General features: G+C 41.8%; 1 protein-coding gene across 1 annotated transcript in view; it reads left to right on the top strand.

Annotated features, from left to right (window-relative positions):
- Positions 1-710: 710 nt before the first annotated feature.
- Positions 711-18233, top strand: part of LOC138147548 (janus kinase and microtubule-interacting protein 1) — a 200392-nt gene continuing 182869 nt past the window's right edge. The window contains exon 1 of the mRNA XM_069070057.1: positions 711-1099. The gene's annotated coding sequence lies outside the window, so the exon portion shown is untranslated. The remainder of the gene's footprint in view (positions 1100-18233) is intronic.

The raw sequence follows: 18233 nt of genomic DNA, 5'->3' as shown, positions 1-18233 counted from the left end.
GTGATGTGAACTAACATTAAAGATGTCGCTGGGAAGTGACAGTAACTTTAAAAAATGAATCATACAAATGTATGCATATGTATTGGTGAAAGAATTTTGACCTAGATCTTAAAATTCTGGATCCTACTTCTGGTTTTGATGCAAACTAATCTTGAGCCTCAGTTTCCCTTTCTGTTAAAAGAAGAGATTTGACCTAGATAATTTCTGAAGTCTTGCAGCTCTAACATTCTATGAAGCTCTTATTGAGAGACCATGAACTCCTTGATTGCAAGAACCATGAGCTTTGTCCCCCTATAGCCCTGGTTTAGGTGTTTAATTTAATTGAATTAAATTGAAGGCTGGGCGTGTGGAGGCTGTTATGATTGTGCTCCCAATAAATTTCAAAGACCTCAAAGGGATTTTTGATAATTTTCCCTGCTGAGTATCTAAGAAAAGCTTGAATCCCTTTAAAAAGGGAGAGGAGGATGGAGATTTTGAGAAATCCCGGACAAATGGATTTCTTTCATTAAGGACAGCCTACCTACCTGGGTCACCAGCAGCCGCAACTGCGCACGCTCAAGGCTTATTTCTGCAAGTCCCTTCCAATTCAATGCCTGAGTCTGGGTTGCGGGTGGGGAGATGTAGAGGCGACACCGCCTACCCTCCAGTGACCGGCAGGGGAGCGGACCAATGGGAGCGAGGCTTCGCATCTCCCGGTTCTGGTCCCCATCTAAAGCTGGAGAGAATGGGCGGTGTCCTGGGAGCCTAGAGCACGGGAGACAGGCAGGCCGGCCGGCCAGAGGAGCTGGCGTGATGCACTAGCTGTGCCGAGGCTCCCAGGGAAAGCGCTGCTGCGACAACTTTAAAGGGAGTCTGCTGAGATCCTCGCGGCAGCTTACTCCCCAGCCTTTCTTTCTTTCTTTCTTTTTTCTCCCCACCCCTTTGCACACCCGGTGTTTAATTTTATTTCGCTCCAATAAGGCTAGGGAGGAGGATGAATTGCGTTGATTGTGGCTGAAAAGAAGCTGTTGGCTTCGGGAACGCACGGGAGGCAGGATGCTGATCTGGGCTGCAGGCGTGGAGGTGGCTTCAGCCCTGACATTGCAGAAGTGCGAGGCTGGTGAGTAACAAGTGCATTGACAGCCCCCCGAAAAGGACTGGGATTCACGGAGCAGGGGGTGAGGGGAGAAATGTGGCAGCAGAGAGAGTTCGCACGGTGCTCTGTGTTAGCGCGTCCCACCCCTCGCCGGGTGGCAGGTTGAGCGTTTTCGAGAGGCAGCGTTGGATTTTGAGTCGGGGAATTTGGGTTCGAATCCCTCCTCTGCTTCTTACTACCTGTATGACCTTGGGCAAGTCGTTTACCTCGCAGAACCTCCATTTCGAGAGGTGGGGGAGGGGAGCGGACTAGGCGATTGCGAAGGTCTCTTTCAAATCTAGATTCTGGAAAAAGCCCTTCAGGAAGGGTTGGAGGAAAGGAGCTATGCTCTTTCGATGCCCACACCTTCCCCACACCAGTCTGGCCCAGGTCCTCCTCCGGTTCGTGCTGTAATGCCTCTTTCTTTCTCTCCCATCCATGCTGAGGTGAGGAAAAGGGAACCCCACCCTACTTTCCTCGGAAGGGCTGGGGCTTCTCTACTGCGCTATGCGGGGAAGGGGACTCCGCGTGGACAGGCGGGGCCAGAGTAAGGACAGAGGAGGATTGGGGATGGAGGCGTGTCACCGGTGTCCAGACTGGCCACCGGGGTTTTGAGCATCCATCCCCTGATTGCCACCGGGGTTATTGAGACGACTGTCCCAGCCATCCAAGGGACCAGTGTCTAAGGAGAGAGGACTCAGACCCCACCCTGGCAAAGCCGATCTCTATTCTTGCGTGACTGACGGTGGGGTGGATTGAAGCCCCTCGGGGTAGTGAGATGAATGGGGTAGTGGTAAGAACAGTGAACTTGGAGTGTGAGGACTTGGGTTCTGCTATTTACTACTTGGGTGACCTTGGCCAAGTCACTTCCCCTCTCTGGGCCTCAGTTTCCTCTTCTGTAAGGGAAATAATTGGACTAAATGATCTCCATGGTACCTTGCATTTCTAAATCTGTCCTCTCACCACCACCTTCTCTTCCTCTTCCCCCATTTTCCAGGACTTCTCTTTGCCCACACTTTCAGAGAAAACTGTAAGAGAGAGAAAAAAAGAATTTTTATATAATCCAGCCTTCAGTGTTCTATTTTCAGCATTTCCCTTTGAGGAGAGAGACAGCCTTCCCCCCCCCCCCCCCCCCCCCCCCCCACTTCGGTTGAGATTATGCTCTACATTTCCTTTGTGAATATGTTTTATTGGTTTAAAACCAACCAAACACGATGATTTTAAGGGCGGTGATCTTTCCCCTAGGCCTCCTACTTGGAATATGGTGCTGTCTTTTACAGAAACACAACACGTTTAGAACTGGGAAAGAACCCTTAGGATACAATGTCACAGGCACCAGGAACCTTAGGGAATGTTTAGTTTGCCACTTTGAGGTGAGGTATCTGAGGCACCAAGAGACTTGGCAACTGGATTAAGGAGAAACAGCTGGCTAGTGGCAGTGTTCATCTCACCTGGCTTAGATTTGCTTCCTGGGCTGGGACCTTTCACATCTAATTCTCCTGATCTTGTTAGGAAGCACATCTTCCTCCCCTCCCCCATCCCTTAGCCCCTAACCCAGGGGTGGGGAATCTTTGTCCTGGAGGCCACAGGGGGCCTTCTAAGTCCTTGGGTGTGGCCTTTTGACTGAGTCCAAGTTTTAGAAAATCCTTTTATTGAGGAGATTTGTTCTGTGAAGTTTGGATTTAGTCAAAGGGCTGCACTTGAGGACCTAGAAGGCCACAGGTGGCCTTTGAAGCCACAGGTTTACCACCCCTACCCTAACCTCTTTCCTCTTGAGTTTCTCCTTCCAGATACCATGGTAAAGTTAATTTAATGAAGCATTGGTTATGGGCCTGTTTCTCTATGACTGTGGTTGGGAATTGTGCTCTCTTTTTTTCTCTCTTTAGATGAATTATTTTTATCTTTGTATATTGTGGTTTGCCATTTCCTTCTCCAGCTCATTTTACAGATAGGAAACTGAGGCAAACAGGGTAAAGTGAATTGCCCAGGGTTACAAAGCTAGTAAATGTCTAAGGCCAGATTTGAACTCAGAAAGATGAGTCTTCCTGCCTAATGGGCTGGATCTCTATCTGCTGTTCCATGTAGCTGACCCCATATATTTGTATAAGGGATGGCTACAGGTAGAAGATGTTGGACCTTAGCCACAGAGCAAAGGTTAATCTGCACTGCTGCTGTCTGCCTGCTTGTGACTGATATGAACACGTTTATCTTAAACACTTTATTTTTAGGCCAACCCTGTCACTTGTCTATTAGAAAGTACCATAAAATGCAAATTTACGAAACCAATGGACAGGAGTTACTGTGAAGTGAAAAATGGACTTTTGAAATGAATGACTGCAGAGTATTTGGCATGTAGGGGCTTATTTAGTGTTTAATTGAAATACAAGCAAATATATGAAGTGATACAGATAAAACAAAGCAGAAGTAGCAGCATATATTAATAACTAACAGGGAATGTGAATAATTAACAATAATATTAATATGTATGTATATATATATCTATATCTATCTATGAGAGAGAGGAAAAGAAGGAGGAGGAGGAGGGAAGAATGGGGAGGGAGGGAGAGAGAGAACAATAGAAACAAAACTTCAAGGCCATTGTTTCTTAAAATAAGCATTAGAGTTGGAAGATCTGATTGGAGTCAGTTCAGTCTCTGTCAGTTTCTCTCTCTAAACTTCAGTTTCCTCAATGGTCAAGTGAGGATTACTGCAGTGTCCACAAAGCCCATGCCCCTGCATTGTTGTGAGGAAGAGTTAGAGGCATCTGAGCTCCATATGCCTAGTAATAGCACTTGTACTCTCTACCTGCTAGGGTGATTTTAAGGAACCAGTGAGTTTTTGGTCATAGCATTTAGAACTGAAATGAACCTTAGAGATCGTTTAGACCAGCACACTCATTTTATTGAGGAGGAGATTGACAGCCAGGGAAGAGAAATTACTCATCCAAAGTCACATAAAATGTGAAAGTGCTTTGTAACAATAGTGAACTATATAAACATGAAATATATATATATATGTATATATATACACATATGATATGTTATATATATGTATACATACATAAAGATTGGAACCAGACTTGTGATTGCATTCATCTAGGGAACTTCCAGGTGATGAAAGTCCTTCTTTTAATGCAAATTGGCAACTTTTCTACAATTTATAGATTTTTTTAAAAAGCAATTGGGGTTAAGTAACTTGCTCAAGGTTACACGGCCAGGTGTTTCTGGGTGGGTGTTAAGTGTCTGAGCCCAGGATTCGATCCCCAGATCATCCCGACACTGGAGCCAGTGCTCTTACTAGCTGTGCTACCTGGCCGCCCCTGCAATTTATAGATTTAGAGAGTAATCCATAGCATCGAGAATCTATGACTTGACCAGGATCATACAGTCTATATAAGAGGCTAGACTCTTCTGGCTAGAAACCAGGTCTTCTTGGCCCCAAGGCACGTTCTCTGGCAAGGTGTTTCATATCCTTCTTATCTATCTCTCTATCATATCCTGAGATGCCAATATATATGGCTATCCATCATTCAGATATCAAGGTATCTAGATATTATGTTTCTACTATCTTTTCAAAAAAGATTCATAATCTCATTGAAATTGGATATTCCTTCTACTATTGTAAATGGTGACCTATATAGGCCTCAATAATTGTTCATGAGTCAACTTGTGAAATAAAGTCAGCACTCAGTGGTCACCATTCTGGTGATAAGACAGGCAAATTCATTCCACAAGACTTAGAAAGCACCTTTGTATATGAATATAGGTTTATATTAGAAATTTTCTTTTAGTAAGAGCATTAGAAGATAGGTTTTAGGCTTCCAGTTTTTAAAGAGGATTTTAGGTGTTTATTTTTCTGTTCTTCATTCCCTGAGCATTGAGTTCAGAGGCAGAAAAAGTCGTTTTTGTAGTCATTTGAAGATACGATTATCATTGGTGCTAGACATAAATCCATAAGCCTTTAAGTACTTGCTATGTGCGAGGGCTGTGGTATTTTCGAAGAGGAGGAGGAGGAGGAGGAGAAGAAGAAGGATGAAGAAAAAGAGGAGAAAGGAATAAGAAGAGTAAGAGGGAGATAAGAAAATGAGAAGAATGTCTGCCCTCAATGGCTTAACATTCCATAGAAGATAATGTGCACCTTTAAATAGATATAAAGGTAAAAGGTAATTTGGGATGGAGGAACACTGGAAAATAGAGAATCAGGAAAGACCTCATGTGGGCACAGAGCGATGGAATGTTGTATGTGAAGGACAATAAGAATGTCAGTGTGGCCGGAATATGGAGTGGAATGAAGGTGGGGAGGAGGAGGAGGGAGACAGAGGGTGAAGGACTTTGACTATCACTATTTTGTATCTGATACACTGGGGCTTCTTTTTTGGGATATTACTTTGGAAACTTTGTGAAGGGTATGTTGGAAAGGGGCGAGGCCACAGGTAATGAAAGCAATCAGACTTTCAGATAATACAGGTGAGAGGTGATGTGGGTCTGGACTTAAGAAAAAAGGAGAGATGTGAAAGATGTCAAGTAGAACTGATGAACTGTTTCTGACCTGGGCTGGTTTGCCCCTTCTAGGCAGGCTAATACCTCCCCTCACTCCAGAGAGCTTATTATATTGGTTCCAAGCTTGGTGCAGACACCCAATCAACTTAGCCCACTGCAGCTTTGAACTCCTGAGGTTAAGTAATCCATTGGCCTCAGCCTCCTCAATGGCATGGTCTGCTGGCACACTGAACATATTCTTTTTTTTTTTTTGGAGGGGGGAAGGCAGGGCAATTGGGGTTAAGTGACTTGCCCAAGGCTAGTAAGTGTTAAGTATCTGAAGTCGAATTTGAACTCGGGTCCTCCTGATTCCAGTGCCTGTGCTCTATTCACTGAGCCACCTAGCCGCCCCATGACCATATTCTTTTTAAAGAAAGCTGTCGGTAGAATAGAATATGTCTCAGAAGAGACTTCAGAGGCACCTAGCTCAAACTCTCACTTAATGCAGGAATCTTCTTTATAACATCCTTGATAAATGATCATTTAGCCTTGCTTGTACGTTTCCAAGGATGGGGCTCTCGATATCTCCCGAGGCAGCACTTTACCTTGTTGGACAAAACCAATTGTTTGCCCATTCTCATACTGAGCAGTCTGCTTTCTCCTTTAGTTTCTTTAAAATAGAAGGACCTTTGCCATTTCCCCCTGTAATATTCCTTTATAAAGGTGGAGAGGAGCTCTATTTATTTTTATCATATAATCTTTTGAGTTTATAATGTTATTTCATTATCTTGCCTTGATCCTTGTTTTATCTGTGATGGGCCTAGATTAGGAATCAGGAACAAGGGCCAGGTTTGTCAGTAACCAGCTGTTTCAAATGGAGTGGAAAGAGCATGGCTGGAGTTAAAGGATGTGGGTTCAAATTCTGCTCATGCTGTTTACTCTGAATGAGACTGGGCAGGTCACTTACACCTTCCTGGGTCTGTAAAATGAGAGGTTTTGGCCAGATGGCTTCTGAATTCCCTTCCAGCTCTGACTCTGTGGTCCTGACTGAAAATTCAATTCAGTTTCACCAATCTGGGCCTTAATTTTGTCAACAGTTAAATAAAGGTAGTGGTTTAAGATAAACACTAAGGTCTACCCCTTTCATCTCTGATGATGGCCTAGGGCAAAATCATTAAAGCAATCTCTCCTGCCTTTCCCAAAGAAAGGTGAAACATATGAATAAAGTGAGGAGAACTGGGAGAATATTTACAGTATTATATCAATATTGCAATGTAGAATAATTTTTGAATTTTAGAGCTTTGATCAATGCAGTGATCAGCTATGACATCAGAGGACCCATAGTGAAAATGCTGCTCATCTCCTAAGTGAGAGGGGATGCCCTACAATGCACCATGAGACACACATTTTTGGATGGAGCCAACATGAGAATTTGTTTGGAATGATTATGCTTATGCATTCGAAGGATTTTGTATTTCTCTTTTTGTTTCCCCAGTAGTGGGGAGATATGAAGGGGGAAAAGTAAGTGTTTGAAAATGGAAATGAATAAATTAAAAATATATGAAGAAGGGGCAGCTAGGTGGTGCAGTGAATAGAGCACCAGCCCTGGAGTCAGGAGGACCTGAGTTCAAATTTGGCCTCAGACACTTAACACTTATTAGCCATGTGACCTTGGGCAAGTCACTTAACCCCAATTGCTCTGCCTTCCCCCCTCCAAAAAGTAAAAATATATATATACACACACACACACACACACATATATATATATATACACATATATATGCATATGAAGAAAATTTAGAAGGAGGTATGTTTGTCTAGACTACTGAGTGATGACTTGTGGTATAGGAACTTTAACCCAATATTACATCTTTAAACAAAAGTCCTAATTGTTAGACGGGTGAGAAGTCTGTTGAGGATCACTGTATAATTTCTTCTTTGAATAATGTCCTCCCGACAGTCATCCATCCTGCACCCCTCTGTCAATGCTGCTGTAGGATTGTCTGCAACTAGAGCCAAGACAAGGCCTAGCCAAGATGAGCAGCAGGCCAGGGTATAGCTTTAAAGGGGCTGCAATGAGGGATTTTTTTGATATGACTTTTTATAAATGCACATTTTTGAATGCCAGCAAATCTGTTCTCTCTGGCACATAGGGATTGATTTGGAAAAATCAAATTACATGTGCTGCAGAGAAGGCTCAGAAACCTCCCCATAGACAGCAACATGCGGGGAATGCAATTTTTAGACTTTGTTTGAAACACGTGAGAACCTTGTAAAGAAAATATGCTATAATGGGTAGAACCCTTTGACTGGGAGTTGAGAGGATCAGAGTTCATGTTGTGCCTCTGGTATTTACTAGCTCTCTGATCCTGTGTGGTCGAGGAGAGACAGTGTGGTGTAGTGGATCAAGTGTTGGAACTGGGTTCAAATTCTTCTTTGTATACGTACCAACTGTGTGACCCTGGATGAGTCACTTACCATGGCTACCCTTCCATTTCTTATCTGTAAAATAAGTCAGTTGGACTTGGTGATCTCTAAGGTCTCTTCTAGTTCTAAATTTATGAGCCTATAAGTCATTTTCTTGCTCTCTTTGTCAGACTAAGTTTCTTTGTGAAATGGGGGTGACAATAGCATCCATCTTGCAGGGTTGTTGTGAGGACCAAAAGAAACCACGCTGAGGCGACTCAGTGGGTAGGAGCTAGGCCTGGAGTCAGGAAGACCTGAATTCAAATCTGGCCTCATACTTACTAGCTGTGTGACCCTGGGCAAGTCACTTAACCCTGTTTGCCTCAGTTTCCTCATCTGTAAAATGAGCTGGAGGAGGAAATGGCAAACCACTCCAGTATCTTTGCCAATAAACCCCCAAATAGGGTCACGAAGAGTTGGATACGACTAAACAACAACAAGTATTGTACACCATACTGTGTATTAAAGAAAAACAAGATGCTTAAGAAAACTCACTTCGTGCCCCCATGGATCTTCCAGTCTAGGCGGGGGTTGAGGCACCAAACTAGATAACTGTGACTACTATGATAAGGTCATCAGAGAGGTACCAAACAAAGTGTTATGTGAGCATCTGGGGGAAAGTTATATTTTGAAAAGGGAAGGATTACTATCTTTCCAGCAGTACTTCCTGTATGGTGAATTTCATTCTTAAGTGAGATGACATTTCCTCCTTTTATTTCTGTGTGTTTTTATCTACATGATGGTAAAGTTCGTGTGAGGCTATCCCCCCTCTTTTTTCCTTAGCATCCTGCCACTGATGAGCGACGTACTCTTGATATGAAGAACTCCAGGATGTTGGGAATTTGGGGTCAGCTGCCTATGTGTGATGTGACTGTTTTGTCTGGCCTTGAATTTACATCAGGTGCTACGGAGGGAAAACTGGAATCGTGGGCATTTTTTTTCTTTTGTGGCTGTAAATGCTCCAGAAGGTACAATGTGATGAATCCATCCAATGCACATAAATAAAATAAGATGACAGGTGGCTGCAAATTCAATTAACATTCATTCCAGCAAGGTTGTTGCGGGAGAAGATAAATAAAAAGGAATGTTGAGCTCGTATGCCATACCGTGTTTCCCTGATAATAAGACACTGTCTTATTATTTTTTTTTGACAGAAAAACACCAGAGGGCTTATTTTCAGGGGAGGGCTTATTTTAATGAACATTGACAGCAATTTTAATAAACAGGTAAATGTGAACAAAAAAAATGTACCTTTATTCAATAAGCAAATCACTGGGGAAGAACAGGATGACATGCTCCCTGCTGCAGCTCTGATTGGATGCAGCTCGGAGCGTGGTGTGCGTTTCATGGGGCGGGGGGGAACGGTGCATACAGAGGGTACCGTAATGTAGCGTGTAGCGCAGAGCGCAGGGGATCACCTTCACTACAGTAGCAATCTCAATAGGGCTTATTTTCGGGGGAGGGCTTATTTTAGAGGAATCTTACACAGTAAGGGGAGGGCTTATTTTCGGGATAGGTCTTATTATCGGGGAAACACGGTAAATGCTAAGTCACAGTACCTAGGCAAGGACAAGTACCTCTGTGCCTTTATTTTTGATTTGTTTAAGTGGAGAAGTTCAGGAAGTTTCAGTATGAGGTGCTCAGTGTTATTTACAAATCCTTTCTGACACTGAGCAATAACTTGTAGATGAGGTGGTTTCATAGGCTTCAGAGGAGGACAGGACCTTGGAGATCAGCCAGTTGAACTTCTTTATTTTATGGATGACTACTTGTCCAAAGTCATTGTCTTCCTTACAAACATATTAAAAAGGAGGTCCAGAAAAGGGTCACAAAGTGAATTAGGAGTATAGTCCAGATTGCTTCACCCAGGCCAGGAGCATGCTTTTTCTCACCTAGAGTATTTCCTCTCTCTATAGAGAGGGATTGTGTGGCCTCTTTAAGAAGGTTTGTAAATTGTAAAATGGAGGAGTCATTCATCAGTAAAGAAGGACCCAGAGTCACAAGTTAAGGAGATTAGGATCATAGCCTTATGGCTGGAAGGGACCTCAAAAGCCATCAAGTGAAGAAACCCCTTCATTTTATAGATGCTGAGGTCCAGGGGGATTTGGAGCAATATTCTATGTCATATATTGCAATAAAGATTCAGAGAGATCCAGTCAGGAGTATGCTGGTAAATATTTAACAAGTGGCTCCCTTAAAAAAAAAGTATTCATTACATACTTTTAATTTTAATCTGAAGGACTAACATTTTCTCCATCACTTTATTAAATCTAGATGATCAACAAAACAATGGATCAAGCTTTGATTCCCAGTCAGTTTCTGAGGTGTAAATGCTCACCCTGAAAATTTAACAATGGGCTCTCCTTAGTGTGCTGATTCTGGCACTGGGGAACTGTTGTTCATTATTGAAGCCTTAGGGATATCACCTGAGGCAGCTAGGTGGCACAGTGGATAGAATGCAGGCCTGGGGTCAGGAAGACTCATCTTCCTGAGTTTAAATCTGGTCTTAGACACTTCTTAACTGTGTGACCCTGAGCAAGTCACTTCACCCATTTTGCTTCATTTTTCACAGCTATAAAATAAACTGGAAAAGGAAATGGCAAACCACTTCAGTTTCTTTGACAACACAACCCCAGATGGGGTCACAGAGTCAGACACAACTGAAAAGCGAATGTAAGCTATATCATGAGACCATTTTGCAAAAGGCAGTTTCCATTGCCAAGTTCATATCATATATGAGAAGTGGTGTAAAATATATTATGAAGAACTTTTACTTCTGGAAAAGGAGGTGGGCTGCTCATAGAGAGGGTAAGAGCAAACAGATACTGAATGACACACTAGTATCCAAAGAATTAAGAAGCCTGGGAGAAAGGCCTCTAGAGCACTTTGAGTAGACATCTTCTATGGAAGAATTGTGGAAGGCTAAGGACAGGAGTCACCCAAGATGCAAAGGTGTGACCAGGTTGTGATTTAGTTCTACTGATGAGAGGAGGACCGTAATCCCTTATCATAAATTCATAGTCATATATCAGAGAGAAAGCATTCGCAAGGGGTAAGAAGCCCTGGATGACAGACAGACCATGGATGATTTGGGGGAAAAGAAATGAATAATAATTTGTGCTTACTATGTAGAAGTGCTTACTGTCAAGGAGGTAATTAACACTATTCCTCTAAGTACCAGCCAGAAACCAGGTGGAACAGATGGGGCCTGGAGTTGTGAAAAGATCTCTGGAAATGAGAGATAGCAGGCTTCATGGTGCAAGGGAAAACAACCAGAAGAAATATCACCAGTGTAAACATTTAAGTAACTATAGAGGTAGTTGGTTTTTTGTTTGTTTGTATTTGATCACAGCCTTGTTCTAAATGGAATATTGCGCTGCTTATAAGAAAAGCTTGTAACTGCAATACTGTTAATGATCCCAACTTGCTCTCTGTTGTGGAAACTAATTTAAAAAATACCAGTATCTCCTGGTACTGCTATATAAAGATGAACCATGGGGCCCTATGATCTCAGAAGATCAAAATTTCATGTATCCCAAGGGGCAAGGTAAGAGTTCATCCATGGTAGGTGGAAGTAGGTATTAATGTAATACCAGTGGTGGGAGAGTAATAGAAAAGATATTAGCCAAGACATATGTGACTGGAAAAGGAAGTGATCTGGTCACATAGGGGGAATGAGGAGCAACAGATGGTCATCTCTAATATTGCACTAGTATCCAAGAAATATTTTTAATTAATTAATTGATTGATTTTTAGTTTTCAACATTCACTTCCATAAGCTTTTGAGTTTTAAATATATATTTATATATAATATATATATATAATGTATGTGTGTGTATCCAGTACATATGTGATCTGATTAATGAGAGATAGCCACCTCTTCATGAGTGTCTGTCCTGTGTCACTGTCCCATCTATATTCTCCTGCAGATCTGCCCCAGGAGCTACAGCCAACATGCTAGGGACTTTCCTCATGTTCTTTTGATGTTGTTTAGATAGAAATGGAACAAAAAGGGCTAACCGCTATTCATCCCTCATCCTTGCTGTAAGGCTGGCCTTTTGTTCTGGTCAGTGTATTTTCATGATGACATCCTTTCATCTCTATTTCCTGGTTTTATAATACATTCATCTGTGTACCTTTCAGTCATTCTTTGGGTGCTTCTCTGTTTCAGCTCCTGGGAAATCTTAGGATGTGTAACTTACAGTCTTATGACATAACTGGAGGAATATTGGTGTAAAAAGGTCAAGCCTTTGTTTTGGGGAGAAATTTGGGATTATATAAAAAAAACCAACAACCTATTCAGTTTCCCAAAGGAAAACTTACCATGCAAATGATTTTCTCTTAATTTTTTAATGCACAGGTGACTAGATCATTTGTTACATCATTACTTTATTATTTTCATTGACCTACTGACAATTTCCCAATGTGTAATATAGTACCTAGGGTTTAAAATAATCTCCACTGGACTCGCCTTGCACATGTGACTTCCAGTACCTTAAGGTTTCACCATGAGGCCTGTACTCAAATTCTTTCCAGCTTAGTTGGAGGACTTGCCAGAATTCATGTTTTACTGGCACCATCTTTAAGAATTTAGGGCCCCTTTCATGCCAAGATAGACATCAAAAGAGTCCATTGGAAAGCCAGGAAATGTCACAAGGATAAGTCTTTATTTTAAATATATCAACTCAATTCACCAGGAGGGCAGAAAATAGATGGTCTGCCTTAAACTTCTCCTAAAGACTCTTTTAGGAATGAAAACAGTTTCAATGTTCAGGGCTATGCTGAAACTGCCAGGAGGGTGCTAATTGTCTGGAGTGATTTCTCTGGTTTTTGAGGAGAAAGACTGACCAACTCTCTGGTGGAAACTTTACTCACCTGGGCTGCATTTTGATTTGGTAAGATTAAGCTTGATGATTCTCCTTGCTCAGGGCCTAATTTGGGCAAGGAGACACATGGGATGGTGGAAGGACATAGGACATTGAGTCAGGAAACTTGGATTCAAGTCTCTGAATGGCTGCTGTCTAGATGGGTGATCATACTTTCCTGCTTTCATATGCAAAATGAGGACAAAAATCCTTGGAGATATATATATACACCTAATATAGGTAAAATCCTTTGTAATTGCAGAAATATAAGCTTCTTTATATAATAATATCCCTCGTTTGCTTCCTTACTTCTTTTTCCTTTCTTTTCCTTCCCAGACATCAGAAGTGAGAAAGGCCTAGGAAATGAATACAGAAAGAGGGGATTAGACGTTGACTTTGTTGCCATTTACTATATAATCTGAACAAGTCATTTTCCTTCTCTTTGCATCACTTTTCCCAGCTATAGGATAAAGGAGGTTAGACAATAATTCTTAAGGTTCCTTCCAGGGCTATGTCCTATGCCCTGATGTTCTATGTTCTGGCTGGTAGGGCCTTGCCCTGTTCTGATACTCTATGTGTGTTTTAGGTTGTGGGTTTCTTTCTTATTTGAGCATTCTATATTCTAGGTTGTAGACTCACTCCCTCCCTGCTTTGACATTCTATGTTCTAGGTTGAGCCTTTCCTTCTCTAATATTCTATAAGTATAGGTATTTTTTTAATAGGACATTTACCTTATTTTTGGACCAGATTACTAAATTAGTAGGTAAGGGGAATGCTATTGATAGGGTTTACCTATATTTTAGAAAGGAAGGAAGGAAAAAAGGGAAGGAGGGAGGAAATGGGCATTTATTAAGTGCTACAATGTGCCAGACACTGGTAAGCACTTTGCAAATAATGTCTCATTTGATCCACAAAACAATCCTGGGAAGCAGGTGTTGTCATTATCCCTATCTTTCTGCTGAGGAAGTTAAGGCTTGAAGAGGTTAAGTGAGTGCCCAGGATTAATTACCCTTCTAGTAAATGTCTGAGGTCAGATTTGAATTCAAGTCTTCCTGACTCTAGATCAACTGAACTACCTGGCTATTTTGTTTTTGTTTGTTGGCTAAGCTTTTGATAAAGTGCCACATACTGTTCTTGTGGAGATGGAAAGATTATGAATTGGACAGTCACATGGATTCAGAACTGGTTGGATGACTGGACGCAATAAGTAGTGGTCAGTGGCTCCATGTCTACATGTCAGGAGGTCTTCCGTGCAGTACCTCTGGGATCTGTGCTTGGTTCTATGCTATTTCACATTTTTTTTTATCAGAGACTTGGATAAAGGCATGGATGGCCTGCTCATCAAATTTTCAGATGGCATAGAGCTGAGAAGGATAGCTAATATACCAGATGATAGAATCAGGAGCCAAAAGGATCTTGGCAGGCTAGAGTGTCAGGCTGAATTTAATAAGTTGAAATCCAATAGGGATAAATGTAAAGCCTTGCACTTGGGTACAAAATTCAGCTTCATGAATTGGGAGAGGCATTATTAGACAGCAGTTGGATTGAAAAAGATCTGGGGGTTTTAGTGAACTACTGATTCAATCTGCATCAACAGAGTGATATGGCAGTCAAAAAAGCTAATATCATCTTGGACCACATTAAGAGGGGCACATCCAGTAATGGGGAGGTGACACTCCCATTGTACTCTGTCCTCATTAGACCTCATCTAGAATATTGCATATGGTTCTGAGGGCCTCCTTTTAAGAAAGACATTGCTGAGCTGAAGAGTGTCCAGAGTAGGAGAGCCACAACGGTAAAGAGCTTTGTCTATGTCGTCATATGAGGATGTGTGGAAAGAGCTGGGCATATTCAGCCTGGAGAGAAGACCCTGACTTTGTTCAAGTATCTGAAGGCCTTTCATAGAGAGGAAGCATGAGGCTTATTCAGTTTGGCCTGGGAAGCCAAAACCAAGCAGCAGTGGGTAAAGTTCCAGAAAGACCAATTTAAGCTTGATATTAGGAAGGACATCCTTCCAATGAGAGCTTTCTGAAACTGCAGTAGGCTGCCTGGGAAGGGGTAGGTTTCCCCTCCCTTGGAGATCTTTAAGCAGGGGCTGGATCATTTGCTGGGCATGTTACGGTGGCCTGGGTCATGCCTTTCTTATGCTAGATGGCCTCCAAGGACTTCCAACTATCACATTCTGTGATTGTGTGATCTTAAATCCTGAAAACCTTGTGTTATCACCTTCCTTGAATCACCAACACTATTTTCTTTAAAAAAAAAAAAGCTTCAAGCAATTGCTTTTCCACTTTCTGCCTTATTTAACTGATTCACACTTGGCATTTTCTACATTGACAATTAATGTCTTTTTGTTTCTTTTTAGTTGTGCCATCTTGATGCTCTTTTTGTCATAAACTAACTAGTGGATTAGCTCTTGTCCAAGGAGTACTGTATATGCCTGGGTATGGAAGAACCTCTATTCCACCCCCCCCCCCCCGTCCCCCCCCTCCCGATTTCCAGCCCTAGACCATTTTAATCAAAGGAATAAGCCACTGGTATATTGGTTCTATATTGAGGCCCATGAGAATTTCTTATTGCTAGAAAAAATGCAATATTGCTGGAATTATAGCTGAGTAAAGATGATTCAGTCTACCAAGGAGAATGATAGATTCATTATAGATAAATATATTTAGCTCCTTTATCCTTCCCGGTCCTTATCCCCTTTATTCAGATAATGGCCCCATTAGCTTTTTGTTGTTTTTAGACCTCCATTTCCTGTTTGGTGTCTTTTTTCCACACTCAGACAGAATGCAGGCCATCTAACACACACATATTTCAGCCATCAGCTGGGCAGCCCAGTGTAGTAGGAAAAATCTTGCTGAATCACAGATAGGGAAAGGAAGTCAGAAATTGTGTATTCCCATAATCACAGACTTTGGGGGTTGGAAGGGATCTCAGAAGTAGTCTGATCCAAATTATTGATGCAAATCTTTGTTCAAAGATCTCCAGGCAGGGGCATACAAACTGATACTTCTGCAGATAGCTCATTTCTCCTTTGGGCAGCTCTAACTGTGCCACGGGAGTTAGAGGACCAGTGTTTGGGCCTTAGTTCTATCACCAAAATATTTACTTGTGAGCAAGTAATCAAGCCATGTCCCTTTTCTGTACCTACTTCTATAAAATGGAATCATTATTTACCCTATTTACTTCACTGGGCTTTGGGGAGGAATGCACTTTGTAAAACTTAAAGTACCATATAAATATAAGCTATTTGCTGTAGATGAGGCTACTGGATTTCTTCCTCACCTCAGCCCTAGTTTTGATAAGTGGGAATTGGCAGTTTGCTTTTAAAGTTGCTAATGGCTGACATTTGGACAATGATATTTTTCCATTCTTGTTGCAGCTGCATTTGACAAACACAGTTTTTTTTTCTTTGAGGGTTTTGGAGCTGTGATTTCATCAGTGTAGGGAATTCCCAGGATGGAAACTCCTTCCATCAAGTCAGATCAATATTGGGCCGATAGGTGGAGTGATGGATAAAGCATAAGACCCAGAGTCTGCATTCAAATCTGCCCTCAGATACTCATTAGCAGTATGACTCTGAGCAAGACTGTTAACTGTCACCTCAGTTTCCCCATCTGTACAAAGGGGATAATTATAGCATCTGCCTCCCAGAGTTGTTATTAGGATCAAATGAAAGAAGATTTATAAAATGTTTTGCAAACCTTAAAGTGCTATATAAAAATGCAGTCATTAACATCACTATTCCTATTATCATCATTATTATTAATAGCCTTGGGGAATCTTTGGGGCACTGAGAACTTGTCACTGGTCCATGGATACACATCTAGGATGTGATAAAGGCAGGACTTGAACATAGCTTTCCTTGATTCCAACGTTGGCCCTCTATCTCCCAACATTTCATTGCTTTTTTTTTTTTTTTAAGCAATTGGGGTTAAGTAACTTGCTCAAGGTTACACGGACAGTTATTTCTGGGTGTGGTGCTGAGTATCTGAGCCCGGATTTGATCCAGGTCATCCTGACACTGGAGCCGGTGCTCTTACTCACTGAGCCACCTGGCCACCCCTAAGCAATTGGGGTTAAGTAACTTGCTCAACGTTATATGGCCAGGTGTTTCTGGGTGGGTGCTAAGTGTCTGAGCCCGGGATTCGATCTCCAGGTCGTCCTGACACTGGAGCCGGTGCTCTTACTCGCTGTGCTACCTGGCGGCCCCTCATTGCTTCTTTTAAAGGAAGAGCAGGAGGGAAGAATTTATTTGACTGCATTTTCTTAAACAAGCCTAGAAATGGTCACTTGGCACATATTTAAGTGAATTCAGTAATTAGAGTTATGTTGCTATCTAGTAATGGTCAATTCACATGTGTTTGAGTAGGTATTATGCCACTAAAATTGAACGAAGTGCTGAGGAGGGATAAGGCATGAAAAAAAAAAAGACTAGTTCTCCGATCCCCTTTCCTGATTTCTATCCCCAAGAACTACTGATTTTATATTCTGTGGATGATCTGGGCTCAAGAATTGAAAGCTTAGTTTGAATTAATAGGAGCTCCACATGTTTATGGAAATTGTTATTTGGAGGATAGGAAGGTAGAGTAATTTAGAGCTGACAGTACCCTCAGAAATCATATAGTCCAATTCATATTTTTACAGATCAGTAAACTGCGGTCCAGGAAGTGCAATTTAAGTACTTCAAATTGCCCAAAGGCCCCATAACTAGTAAATGTTGTTGCTTGTATCTGAACCCAGGGTAGCCTGACTCCATATCCAGAACTCTTCTCATGGTATCTGCCTCAAAATTCATCACTTGGCCATAGATTGGTACAATTCAGGTTCTTTCAGGTGACAATGCTTATACTATTTGTCACTTAGGGTGTTGTGTCAATTAAATGAGATAAAGGATGTCAGGTGTTTAATGATGAAAAAGTATTCTACTAATAGCTTGTGGCAGTTAGGTGGTGCAGGGCAGAGAGCACAGGCCCCAGAGTCAGGAAGGCTAATTTTCCTGAGTTTGACTCTGGCCTCAGATACTTCCTAGCTGTGTGATCCTGGGCAAGTCACTTAGCCTTGTTTGCCTCAATTTTCTCATCTATAAAATGACCTGGAGAAGGAAATGGCAATATAAATATACTTTATATACATATATATGTATATATATGTGAGTATAAATATAGTAATATAAAGAAATAACTGAGAGGCAATATAGTATAATAGATAGACAGCCTGGGAGTGAGGAAGGGTCTGACTTTAAACTCTTCCTCTGACATTAACTAGCTGTGTGACCCTGGGGAAATCACCTAACCTCTCAGTGCC

The sequence above is a fragment of the Petaurus breviceps genome, unplaced genomic scaffold (genome assembly GCF_028583685.1).
Source record: "Petaurus breviceps papuanus isolate PSGF00001 unplaced genomic scaffold, PetGlider_PUasm1.0 140, whole genome shotgun sequence".
Taxonomy (NCBI): Eukaryota; Metazoa; Chordata; class Mammalia; order Diprotodontia; family Petauridae; genus Petaurus; species Petaurus breviceps.
Note: the sequence above shows the minus strand (reverse complement) of the source record. Positions and strands in the feature narration are given on the sequence as shown.